General features: G+C 43.3%; 1 protein-coding gene across 2 annotated transcripts in view; it reads left to right on the forward strand.

The window, feature by feature from the left end:
- Nucleotides 1-4,818, forward strand: part of SCAF8 (SR-related CTD associated factor 8) — a 74,279-nt gene extending 69,461 nt beyond the window's left edge. For both annotated transcript variants that reach the window (XR_013983903.1, XM_080998364.1), the window contains one exon: nucleotides 3,546-4,818. The gene's annotated coding sequence lies outside the window, so the exon portion shown is untranslated. The remainder of the gene's footprint in view (nucleotides 1-3,545) is intronic.
- Nucleotides 4,819-13,482: the final 8,664 nt, after the last annotated feature.

The raw sequence follows: 13,482 nt of genomic DNA on the forward strand, positions 1-13,482 counted from the left end.
TAGAGTAACAATTGTCTCTCTACAACATGCCCTCACTTTTTGATCTTACTACAAGATGAGCGTCATCAAGAATCTGCCTGCATCTTACCACAGAGATCATTAAAACAAGGGAAGAGCTACTCATGTTGGTCCTCAAGGATATATATATATAATCCTTATATAATTATTAATATATAATTAAAGATGCTGGATTTATATACAGTATATATATATATATATATATATATATATATATATATATACTGTATATAAATCCAGCATCTTTAATTATGCCCAGAAGGGTACAATGGTGTATTGTGCTCCTATAAGGATGTACACCACTGGGTTCTGCAGCAGATGTAGCCTTCCAAGAACTACCAAAGAGCATTTTAGTAGTTAAGCTTTTAGTAGTTACCATATCGTCAATTGTTGATACAGGTTCGGTGGTATTTAGAAGAAGCATCAACCTTTTTCTTTTATTGGTGTGATACCATATTCTACCATTTCTGTCCTGTATTCTGCATGGGTAATCTAAGATAAAAAGGTAAAGGTAAAGGTACCCCTGCCCGTACGGGCCAGTCTTGACAGACTCTAGGGTTGTGCGCCCATCTCACTTAAGAGGCCGGGGGCCAGCGCTGTCCGCAGACACTTCCGGGTCACGTGGCCAGCGTGACAAGCTGCATCTGGCGAGCCAGCGCAGCACACGGAAATGCTGTTTACCTTCCCGCTGGTAAGCGGTCCCTATTTATCTACTTGCACCCGGGGGTGCTTTCAAACTGCTAGGTTGGCAGGCGCTGGGACCGAACGATGGGAGCGCACCCCGCTGCGGGGATTCGAACCGCCGACCATGCGATCGGCAAGTCCTAGGCGCTGAGGTTTTACCCACAGCGCCACCCGCGTCCCTAATCTAAGATATGCGGTCCTATTTAATAGAACACTTCCTGTGGGTTGAATCCAATGCTAGTTCTAGTCAGAAGTAGACACACTGAAATTAACGGACCTGACTAACACAGGTTCATGGATTTCCGTGGGAGACAAGTTGGGATTGAAGACCTGCTAATTTACTATTGACTTCCTGCAAGCCAAGGAACTCTGAGCTGCTCTCTCTCTGAGCTCCTCTCTCTCTGAGCTCCTCTCCTCTCAGCTTCCTGGGTGCTGAGGCACTGACCTCTATTTTTATTTACAGTATTAATTAAATTTGTATACCGCCCTTCCTCTGTAGTCCTCAGGGCAGTTCATAGCCCTTGAGCCAAAGGACTGTGCTAGGTCAATTGTCTCAGGTGGTTATGTCGCAAGAGTAGGGCTGTAGCAGCTTTATGACCTTGTAGAAAGGAGGAGATCACGTTAGTAGGTGCCCCTCTGTAAAAAAAATAACAGTTGCATATGTACAGAAATATGCAGAAATAAAGAGGCTGACAAAAGCACTCTTGAGCTGGTTTTATTGAGTCAAGCAAGACCGTAAGCTGTCATTATGGAGCAATTTTTCAGAACAGGAAATTAACCCAAACATTTTAATGTGCTGTGCAGCATTACTTCTAAGTGCATGGGTTTTTAATAGATCTTAATTTTCTTTGGAGAGTTGGCAGATTCCTGTTTGTTTAAACATATTCTTTAGATTATGTTTCAGATATTTTAAACTTTCCAAGGGGAATTATTTACTTGCCGTCTATCCCTGCCCAGTCTCGAAGCTGTTCTGTCAAGTGCTTCCTTGGCACGTTTTATTCTGCACTCTGAGGTTGATTGAACGGGAAATGCCTTCTGATTTACATTGGAATATCTTTGGACAAAGTAAGGGCTAGGCTCTTGAATGCATGTCTATTTAGCTGTTACCCCGCCTGATTCTGAGGGCTCTGTTGACATTGCATTAGTTCAAAGGGTGGATTCTGAAGCACTTATGGTGTAGCCTATCAGACCAGGAAAGCGGGTGGGTTACAGGGAACTCCTTGAGTAGAGTTACAACTTGTGGGACACCCTCTCCCTCTAAGCAACCACAAAAGAAAAGGGGTTTGTGGGGTGGTTCCAGTGATGTGGGAGCAACAGAACTGTGGCTATGCGGCATGGGTAGGAGACCTTCATCATCTTGAGGACCTCATTCCCTTCTGGGCAAACTTCCAGGGCCCAAATGCCTGTGGTGGGCAGGGTTAGAGGCAAAGGAGGGGGGCAGACCAACAAATGTAAATTTTACCATTGTACAATAAGCTAGGTTCTGTCCTACATCCAGGCAAGCAAGGGTCATTAACAGAGTTCAAGGGCAGATTTTAGCCATTAAAAGGACTTGGGATCTGAAGCAGGACCCATGATGGGCAGGGCCTGGGGAGAATGCCACAGGCAAGATATAGAGCTATGGAGAACCACATTTGATCCCCATGAGTGAAGCTCTCCACACAGGTATACAATATATACCGTATGGGATTTGCTCAGACTCCTACCTGTTCATTGCTGACGCCACCAGCCTGCCAGGTAGGTATCTGGTGGGCCAAGGTGTGTTGTACCACGGGCACTGTGTAGCTTTCCAGGTTTGAATGTGTTGGACCAGTGTAACAGGACCCTCTCCCTGATTGTGGACATTTCTTGAATGGTTTAGAGCACAGTAACCTTAAGTCAAGGTCCCAGGATTTGTGTCTCAGATAACTCAACTGTCACATGCCTTCCCACCAGGTATTTATTCCAAGCTGGATAAAATACACACAGAGTGCTTTTGTTCAAAGATGATAATTTATTTCATAGTCATTTGCAGAAGAGACAAAATAATAATAAAAATCTATATGCAGATGCCATTTAATGAGTTAATGCAGTACCTAGATGATTCAGGTGAGGCAGGAGTCTGCAGTGACGTCATCAGCATCACTGATTTTGGGAAAAATTGTGATGGGTGTATATTCAAGCTCTTTGGATCATTCATATCTTAGTATGATGGTCTTCTTTATAACAATCCACTATTCTTTGCTGAATTAAAGTATGAATAACAGAAAGTTTTGAAAAGAATTTAAGCTCACCCCTTAGAAGTGTGTCTTCTAAAAAATGTGTAGCAATCCTGCAGTCAAAGTAAGCAAGAAGAGATAACTGTTCAGTTTAGTCTGGAGAGCACAGAGAAAACAAATAGTATCAATGCATAGACCAGCCTTGTAAATAAGTCCACAAAATTTACTAGCCTGCCAGCCCTCACCTACCCCGGCAAAACCCTACCCTGTTGAACTATCCTGTCAGTGCTTGGCACAAGAGGGGCAGATTTCCCTGCTCTAGAAGACTGCTTGGTTTGTCTTGTGGTCACAGAGGGAGGACTGAGTGCCCAACCCCTCTTCTGCCAACCCACTCATTCACTTACATAGAATTCCATGCACTCACTTATATGCAATTTCTGGTCACCTATAGCAACCAGAAGCGAGGCTTAAACACAAGACTGTATGCGACTTCAGACATTATTATTAGCTTGCTGAAAACATTAAATACTAACCTAGGGAATTTTCTGTATTTGCTTTTGAATGTTGAACCTGTTTTTCATTTGTTTAAAAAAAGCTCGAAACATGCGTCCAGTGACAATTAGTAATTATTCCTTTTGTCAACAGGCAATATGATGAAGGATGTTGTGGCAGCTTACCGGGTGCTGAGCTTGGCAGAGTTCAATGAGAAGAACTTCAGTGTTCTTTTGGGAATCACATCGGATCTTGGTTGCGAAGTATTAGAAGGAAGGAACCTGGCGTTATATATTGAGGAAGTGTTGTGTGTCAGAGCACACTTTCCAGTAGAAACCAGGGATTACGAATGTACCTACCAGTATTACCTGTCTGAGGCAGGCTTAATTTTATAAATTGAAAGCAATAAACTCTATGAGTTTTTTTAAAAACAACAACAAAGAAATTTTTTTTGTGTTTTTGAGGATGATCTGCTCAAAGGAACAGTTGTTGTTGTTTTGCATCCAATACAGAGAGAGAGGCTCTTCTGCAGGACCAGAAGAAAACACTGGACTGTAAATTATAAACTAAAACCCACTTGCATCTTCTAATGCTAGTCATCGAAGGACAGGTTGCAAGAAAACAAAAATGCTACAGTGTCAAAGGTGTTCCATTTTCTTTCAGGACATGTCTCTACATGTGTTCTTAGGAGGCTCCATTTGATGTAATGCCACATGTGCAATCATTGTGTAGACCTTGAATTGTGACTGGTGCCCTGAGTTCTGGACGTTTGCACTGACAAAGGTGTAATGCCAAAGCAGCATCATGTTTTGTGATCCATTGAAACGCCACTTCCTAAGCCCTTAATTCCTGGCACAGGAAGTCTAGGGCTCTGGGTTTAAGGCCCGGAGAACACTTGGGTATTTTCAGGTTGATGAGCCGAAAGGTCTTCTGAGTTTCAGAAGAACTGGGAATTAAAACCCCAGGGCCAATATTTGGCCAGTCTCGTCCTTCGGTTCTCTATTAATAACTAGAAGACTAAGCTCTAAAAAGAAAAGTAATGATGAAATTGGGAAAGGGTGGGAATTAAGTAATTTTAAAACGCACTCAGCAGGCAAGAGTTTTCATATTTCTAATTAAGCACCCAAAGAAAAGCTCTACATTTCAGGCTCAAACATGTGGACTTGGTTTAATGATCAACTCAGGTGGGGTGGGGGGTGGGGAGAAGCATGATCATAAGCCATACGTGAAAAGGTCATTTTTGTCTATCTGCTTATTTGTGTTTTGTTCTCTCAGAATGAAAGGGCCAGTCACTTGGAATGTTGTAGTTCATGGTCTCTTGAAATCTGATTAGTCAGAATTGTTCAGCAAGATCATTCCCCTTATGCTGTACCTGCATGGTGACTGCAGCATTGGACCTGTATAACAATAAATGAAGAAGAAAAGTTTTGATGCACAGTTTATTATTTCACCATTGTCTGCATCTTGTAAAGCATGGCTTTTAAATCTTACTGTGTGCCTTTGTTTAGTTTCCCACGCTGCGTACAACACAACACTTTGGAACATAGATCACCTAGGGTGTGTTGCCACTCTCCCTAGGTGAGCAGTCAAAGGGCAGACGTCATCTGCACCCCACCCCCATCTACTACCACTCTCCACAGAAACAGGTCTGCGCTGTTTCTGTTATATTTTCAGTGCTGTGGTTGATACACTCATGGCTCCTTCTGTTTCTGTCTGAGTCTTTGTTCAACTTTTACAGGGCCAGTACCATGTTAAGGCTAGAAAACAGACAGACAGTTGCAAGAACAGATACAGGTGACAGGCTGTGCTGTATTTCCCTAGCAAGGAAAAAATGGTCCGCAATAGCCTTTTCCCCATGAGCCACAGTAGGGCGATACTTTTATTAGTATCAGCTGAAATGTCACAAAATCCAGAGTGTCTTTGTTCGCTGTTTTGTGACACTTTAGTTAATGCTGATAATGGTGTTGCCCTGCTTTAGAATTTTATTTTTCTGACACACCAGCACAGAGCACCCTATGCCTTTTGTGAAAAACTGTGTGCCCATCACTACCAATCTTCCCCAAAGACCTACAGCTGCAGGGGAGTTTGGGGTGGGGGGGAGGGTCTTCTAGGTGGCTGATAGTTCAGTGTTGAAGCTGCACACCTGGACAGTACTGCATGTGAACTGTGTGCTGTAGATCAGGGGTGGTCAGCCAGGTGTCCTCCAGGTGTTGTGGACTTCATCTCCCATCATCAATGCCGGCTGGGGCTGATGGGAGTTGTAGTCCAAAACATCCGCCCTAGACCATGTCCCAGAATCATCTGCAACGCAGGGGGGTTCCTTAGCAGCTAAGTGGGTTCTTTTTTTAACCTGAAAATAGCAATTGTGCTCTGGGGTCAGGGCTGAGCTATAGGCTAGTAAGCTGGGGATCAGGAGGTGAGAGCTGAGGGATCAACCCAGGCGTCAGGGAACAAAACTAAGGAGCTGGAGCTAGAGAAGGCATAGGAACATACCAGAACCAAGAAGACATCGCTGCTCTGACAGCAGAAACAGGAAGCCATTTATAGTCCCTTCTCGTTCAGGAGCATTCAGTGACCAGTATTGGTGGATGGAGCCAGTCCAGAGGGCTGTAAGTGGAGTGGGGCAGATGCTGGCCCACAGACCTCAATGTTACAAATCCCAAATGAAAAGTATCGTGAAAGTATGTTAGTAGGGCTACAGAAATTCCTTTCTGACACACAGCTAGATCATGATCCAACCAAGCACTTTTAAGTCTATTGACTAATTTCAATCGGGGAGGCTTAATCAGTGAAACTTCAGAGCGCTTAACTTTGGATCACGCTCATTGCATTCCTCGTGTTACTAGTATTCATTTTTCTGGCACCTGGAATATTTGCGCCCCTTATTTTTGTGGCTGTCCTGTATGTCAAGCTGTGCTATTGGAGGTGGTTTCCAGGAACTGCAAAAGGGAGACTCCATCTGTTGAAGAAATCATTTTTAAAGAGAGAGAGAAAGAAAATCCCATGGCATGCTAAGGGCATAGGTTGGGCGTTTTTGTTCTCTGGATAAATCTGCTTTTCAAAAGCCTTCACTCCTTCCCCCCCAGCATCTGGCAAGCTTCTCTTTGTGAATGGCCATGAATATTTACAAGGTCTGGCCTCCACCCCTCCCTTCCTGAAGTTTCAACAACAAGCTTTTGAGCAGCATTGTCCTGTGGAAACTTCAGACATTCTGATGCAAGGCAGGGCTAGCTTTCTTCACAGTATTAGCTGACTTTGACGAGTTGAATCAACTCAATACTACACAATTAGAACAATATTATGTTCACATTCAAATGAGATGGGCAGTCTTTGAACAGACCTTTAATGGGCAGTCATGCCCCACCCCTCAAAAAAGAACATCTGTTTTGACATAATTTTAGACTTGATCTAAATTAAGGCAGCCGGTTGATTCAGAATTGTTTGGATATGAGAGTTGTGCCCAGTTAGCCTTCAAGGTTGCAGTGGGAACTCCAGAAATGATGCTTCCACGTTGAAACACGTGGCATTGGCTTTATTTTTTAAAAGCCCGCACTTAATCCAATGGCATAATTTGCTCATTATGGGAACAAGCCGCTGAGTGCTCAGTTGTGGTGCTGTTTTATTGCAAAGGTTGCTTGCCATAATGAACATGTTAGCCAGTAAGAAGCAAAGAGGGACATATTCTAGCTTTCAGGAAGTAAAGACTGCCAATTGCTGTCTTCAGTTTGTCGACACACAGAGAAATGATACAATGCATATTTCAAGTGTAGTCATCCACATACATTTTCTTAGTAATCTCCTGGGTGTGGGATGAATTATCCCAAACCAGGCAGACCTATACCGATTTTGAGCCACTCCCACCCCCTATTTTCCTCTGCTGTTTCTCAAAATAACTGGACATGAGGCAGTCTTAACACTAATCTTCTTATTCAAGGCATTGGAACCCCCAAAGGCTTCTGGCACTAGATCATCTCTATCATCAGAAGGAGAAGTTTATTTGAAGAAACCACTAGTATTGTTTGAAGTAGAGTTAACGTTTCTCATTTTCTCAGTGACTTTCAGAAGTTAGCCACGTGTTCATAAATATGCTTTGATGCCTTTTCCGCCACAAAATATTTCCATGGGTGCTGCCATCACGAGGATCCTGCATTCATGCTGAATCTTCCTCACGAAATTAATCTGTGAAAAAGTGAATATAAACTTTATTGTACTGGAGATCTTTTTTAGCTCGGGACTTCTTTGTTTTGAAATAAACGTGATTACGCAGGATGTGGAGGAAATGGACAGGAAGAAACTGGACAGAGGTTGAATGGCCACCTGTCATGGATGCTTTAGTTGAGATTCCTGCATTGCAGGGGGTTAGACTAGATGACCCTCAGGGTCCCTTCCAACTCTCTGTTTCCATAATTCTATGGTTCTAAGTTTCTATCTTAATACTAGAACTCAGGGCCATCTAATCAAGCTGAATGTTGGAAGTTTCAGGACAGTAAAATAAACAGAAAGTTCTGGACACTTCTTCAGACGTCATAATAGAATAGACCCTGCAAAGGGGCATTTGAGAAGTAAGAGTCCCATATTGATAAGATAGATTTGCCACATAGAGGTATGTATTGGGGGGGGGCTACGAAGCACACTATTTTTAGTTTATAAAGCATATAAACAAAGACCACACAACATCAAAATGGCCTCATTTCATAACCCACAAGAACAAGAAAAAGAAAGAAAGAAAACTCAGTTTTAATTTAGGCTCAAGTTACAAAATTCTTCAGTGAGAAGTTGAACAGAAATGTTGCTGTGCTGGATCAGTCCCTTAAGCCCAGTATTCTGTCTTGAATAGTGGGCAGCCCAGATGTCTCTTCTGAAAGCACAAAAACTGGGTATGAAGACAATGGGGTGGCTTTCCCCCTGTCATTTAAGCACCTATCACTCAGAAAAAGATTGCCTCTGGACAGGAAAGTTCAACCTGTCTGTTATTGGCTGGTAGCTGTCAATAGACCTGGCCTCCTACATGGAGTTTCAGCTGAAGTTTCTTCTACACAGCTATCTGCAACCTCTCATAGTTATATTTTTTATGCACAATTGTGGTGCTTTCCAGTAACACTAGGGGGAGCTCTCCTCCACTCTTATCCCTCACTAGTCCACTTTACACACTACTACTGCTGTTGAATTTTCACCAAAAGGCCCACGTTATCTACAGAGTAGCAACTAGACCATAATTCTAATAGTCATGAGAAACAAAAGCAGACTGCCAGCATCTCCAGCTCTTTTTAATTCTTTGTTACAGTTGCTTCCAGTGTCCTTTTCATAGCTCAGAAGATTTTTATAGCTGATTTTTTAAAAAAAAAAAAATTGCATGATTTAACTCCAGCATGTGATCAATGGCTCCATGAAGAAAGTCTAATATTACTTGAGCTGCACACTCAGGAATATGGCAGCCACATCTGAGATGCTGGCTCCCAGGAAAAGGGTAACTGATCAAAGAAGGAAAGGGCAGCTATTTGCTCCTCCTTTGTACAAATTTGCCTCCACGTGATTGTAGACAAGATATTGGGGAGGGCTTGACAGTGTGAACCACTTCTGATTCTTCCTGGCTGTGGCAACTCATTCCACTGCTGGCATTTCTTCACGTCTGGTGATTTGCACAACCTCTCGCACCGTGTTTGTCTCGGGGGTTGTTTATGTTTGGGAATCCTCCAGTCCCCCCTGGTGTGATTTGTTCATCAGAAGAGTCTGAATAGTGCCAGCAACTCGGCTGCTGTTTTAAAAGGGGCACAAACCTGGAAGCCTGTCTGATGCTTTGCTTTCTTGGCTAGGAAGAGAAGCTATAATAGCAGCAGGCTCCTAAGTGGATGGATTCAAAGCTGAAGGGGATGGGGGAAGGTTTCACCATTTCCTATGCTACACTCAGCATCAAAGGGATAGCAGAATAGTTACAATGCCTGACCACAAGGCTGGAGGCTGCGCAGCTGATGTTTGCTGCTCATATCACAAGGCTGCTTCCATATAATAAAATGACATATCAGTTTGGAGACGTCAAAACTGGGTGTGGGGCCAGCTGCTATCACAGTGTGCTATAACTTCCGGGTTGGCGCCATCGCCGAATGGCGGACTCCCTCCGAGCTCCGGAGGGAGCCTGCTCGGCAGGGGCTGGGTCCTACCGCACCGGCGATGCGGGGACCCTTAAAAACCACGGCCACGAGGGCCGTGGACATGGAGACTCGGCTGGCACCGCTAGCGCCCTCCCGACTCGTGAAGGAGCCTTTTTAAAGGCTACGGATCGGGTGCCGGGGAGAAGCGTGGTGCTTTGAGTCCTCTGCTATCCCTGCCGAGCGCAGCCGCATGCCATCCGGCGGAGAGCGCTGACTTCTTCCATTGAAAATTCGGACTTTTTAACAACAACCCGTGAGTAATTTGGAAACTGGGTTTAAAAGGAGGGGAAAAAAAGAATTTCTTTTTGAATTGGACACGAGCGGGGGGGGATCCAAAAAGGAAGTCAGTCCCCCCCCCTATTGTAAACCTTCCAAGACAAGGACGGGGAAACCAAGGTCCAGATTTGTATTGCTGATAAAAACTAAGAATTCCACGATGGGGAATTATAAGAACTGTGCTGGAGGACGAACTGAGGGAGAAGAAACGTAACCCCCCCCCCTGGGAACCGGGGTGATTGAAGAGAGAGCCTGGTGAAAAGAGTCGGAGATTTTGACAGCTGTCAAAGTAGCTGTCAAAGTCGGAAAGCAGAGAGGATTTTATTATGAGAACTTTGCTGGCTAAATTTGTTACAATTTGCTACAACTTGTTAAAACTCGGATACAAAATGGCGAAAATATGGATAACAATCGGACTTTTGGACTAGAGAAAACAAAGTTACAACAATCCCCCTAGAGGAGTTTCGGGACATTACAAAGATGGTCGTAAGTGGAAAAATACCATTGGAATCTTTACAGGACTGGTTATCTTCTGGGAAAGCTGCAAAACGGAAATAATATTTTGTCTACAGGGTGTTCAGCTAAAGGAGACAATAGAATTTTCTATTGAAGAAAGGAAGGGACTGAACGCAAGTTTTTGTTCCTGAATAACAATAATCCCTGCAGACTTATTAAGCTTCTGAATTAGAACGTTTTAGCAGCGGAACAAGAGGAAACTGGACTACAATTTGGAAAGAACAATGGGGGGAGCTTTATTAAAGATCTGAAGTTAAGTGTTTTAAAAATAATTGTGAAGGGGAAAAAAAAAAAAAAAGTCAGCAAGGAGTTGGGGGAAATAGGCGATTTTTGGATTGTAAGAATCCCAGGCGGATAACATGGTTTGGTGGCCAGGGGGAAATTAAACCGGGGACAGGGGGGGAGAACTAAAATCCAAAGGCTTGTCAACTTCTTTTTTTGAACTGGCTTTGTTTCATCTATTATATCTTTCATCTCTTATTTCTGATATTTCTATTATGTGGGGTGTCTTTATTATTAAAAAAAAAAGGGAAATTGTGGAATAAAAATGGGGTGGGCCCTGGGAAAGAAATTTTTTGTTTTTTATTAAGGGTATTGATGAGGAATGTAGAAATTTTAAATTCGAATAATGGTCTAAACAAATTAAGCTTTTAATTAGAACCGAGAGCTTGTGGAGCCAATAACATGAAAAAGGAATATGGTAGGGGTGGGGGAAGGGGGGAGTCCCAGAAAGTGGATATATGAAAATAAGGTTCTGAATGTATTTTAATTCTTACTTTCTGTATTTTTGAAAATTTTAATAAATATTATTTAAAAAAAAAAAAAAAATATCACAGTGTGCTATATATGCAGTGTTGATTTAGGAAACCTGCATTCTAGGTTAAGTAGGTGTGATTTCCTTTGACCACTGCAGAACTGTAGCATGCTGTCCAGATACAGTACTAAGTCAATGTGAGGTTTAGTGTTTTTCAAAAGGGAACAATACAAATGATTGCTCCCTAAGCTGTTCACCATGGTATTTACCCCTGTCAGTTTGCTTACACAGGGGTGCGGCGCTTGCAAGAAACACGGAATTAAATCACATACTGCAAATGCTACGTTGTGCTTAGATTCTTAGAATGCTATGGGTATATTTGCCAAGTCTTTCTGCTCCCTTTCCCTGGCTGGATGCCGTTCAAGAGAATCCCCAAGCAACTTTCAAGCAGTATGTAACAACAACAAAACTGAACAAAATAAAACAGGTGAACCTTTGGCCCTCCAGATGCTGCTGAACTACAACTCCCAACAGCCCTTACAAGCATGGTCAGATAATAATAATAAACATAATAATAATACATTTATATGCAACCCATCTGATTGATATGCAGCCCCAACCACTCTGAGGAGCTTCCAACAATTAAAGCATCTAACACAGTAAAACATTAAACATTAAAAACTTCCCTCTACAGGGCTGCCTTCAGATGTCTGAAGCCAGTGGCACTGGGAGTTCATCAAAATCTGGCAGGCCAAAGGGTCCCCACATCTGTAACAGAACATCAATACAAATACAAATATCATTTATTTAGTCAAAGTCACTGCAAATGATAAAATACATAAAACAGAATAAAAACAGAATAGAACATCAGTCTCAGCTGAGAAATCACAATTACAATGGCTGAGTGAATAACAGCTGACTCTATCAAGTCCCAGTATCGTTAACAAATCCACAATAAATCAGTGATCGTGCAATTCTAACCTATAAAACAATACGAACAAAACAGAAGCAAAGGTGTAGGCTAAGCACTATTACATTCATCACACCCCACCAAACACATGGCCTCAAGAATCACTCATTCTGCTCAACTCATTAAAACACACATCCCAGCATACAAGGGGGCCCAGATGTAACAGAAATATCTACACGTAGAGCCATACAATAACAGGCACCCAGTCACCCAAGCACCAGTCCCAGGGATGTGTGTCTGAGGGCTGACTAAATGTATAGTGGTACCTTGGGTTACAAACATTTCAGGTAACAGACTCTGCTAACCTGGAAGTAGTACCATGGGTTAATAACTTTACCTCAGGATGAGAACAGAAATCGCGGCGCGGCAGCAGCAGGAGGCTCCATTAGCTAAAGTGGTACTTCAGGTTAAGAACGGTTTCAGCTTAAGAACAGACCTCCAGAACAAATTAAGTTCGTAACCAGAGTTACCACTGTACCACCTGTTGGTAAGGAACTGAATAAAAGCCCACAAAAACCGGAGAGAGCTAGTCTAGCAATAAAGCTGGGATTTGCTTACAACACTTGATTTATATGCTCGGGAAGGGCAGATATGCAAGGAGAGAGAAGGCCAAAGTACAACCGCGAATGTGAATGGTGAAATAAAAGGTCACGCTTCGGTAGGCATAGACAAAAGGAGAGGGAACCCTGACTGACTATTTTGCTTCTGTCTACACTTCGAGACGAGGAGAAGAGGTGAGGGCTGAAATAACACACCACCGTACTTCAACTTGGCAAAGTCTAAGGGAGATGGAGAGGGCAGAGGAGAAATGAATTACAGATTTAATGGTGAGACAGGCCAGAAAGCAGGTCCCTGAGATTTTTGTGTGCAAGATGGCTTCATTTTGTCCCTAGAAGAAGCAACTGTTAAGGCAGAGAGGGAAGGAAAACCCCAAGCCCAAGAAGCTGACAGTCTGAGACCAGTCATCTCCACTTGGCACTTGCAGCAATGTGGCTCTCTTCCGCTACCCTTTTCCTTAACTGATGCTTCCACACCTTGTCACTGGCACTGCCACAGCCCTTTTTTTTGTTCCATCCACCATGTGAATATAGTCCACATGTGAAGAGGCCAGGAATGGCAGCAAGCTATCCATGACAGACAAGAGGGCAACAACTGCAGGTGATGAGACAGCATTCTCCCAATAGTGGGGCCCCGAACCTCTCCCTCTTCTCCTTTCCCCTGGCACTGTTTTCCCACTGCCTCAGAATGGCCGAAATCCAATATTGCATCAGTGGATGTGCAGTGGTACCTCGAGTTACATACGCTTCAGGTTACAGACTCCGCTAACCCAAAAATAGTGCTTCGGGTTAAGAACTTTGCTTCAGGATGAGAACAGAAATTGTGCTTCGGTGGCGCGGCAGCAGCAGGAGGCCCCATTAGCTAAAG

The sequence above is a fragment of the Podarcis pityusensis genome, assembly GCF_964106645.2.
Source record: "Podarcis pityusensis genome assembly, chromosome: 3".
Classification (NCBI taxonomy): domain Eukaryota; kingdom Metazoa; phylum Chordata; class Lepidosauria; order Squamata; family Lacertidae; genus Podarcis; species Podarcis pityusensis.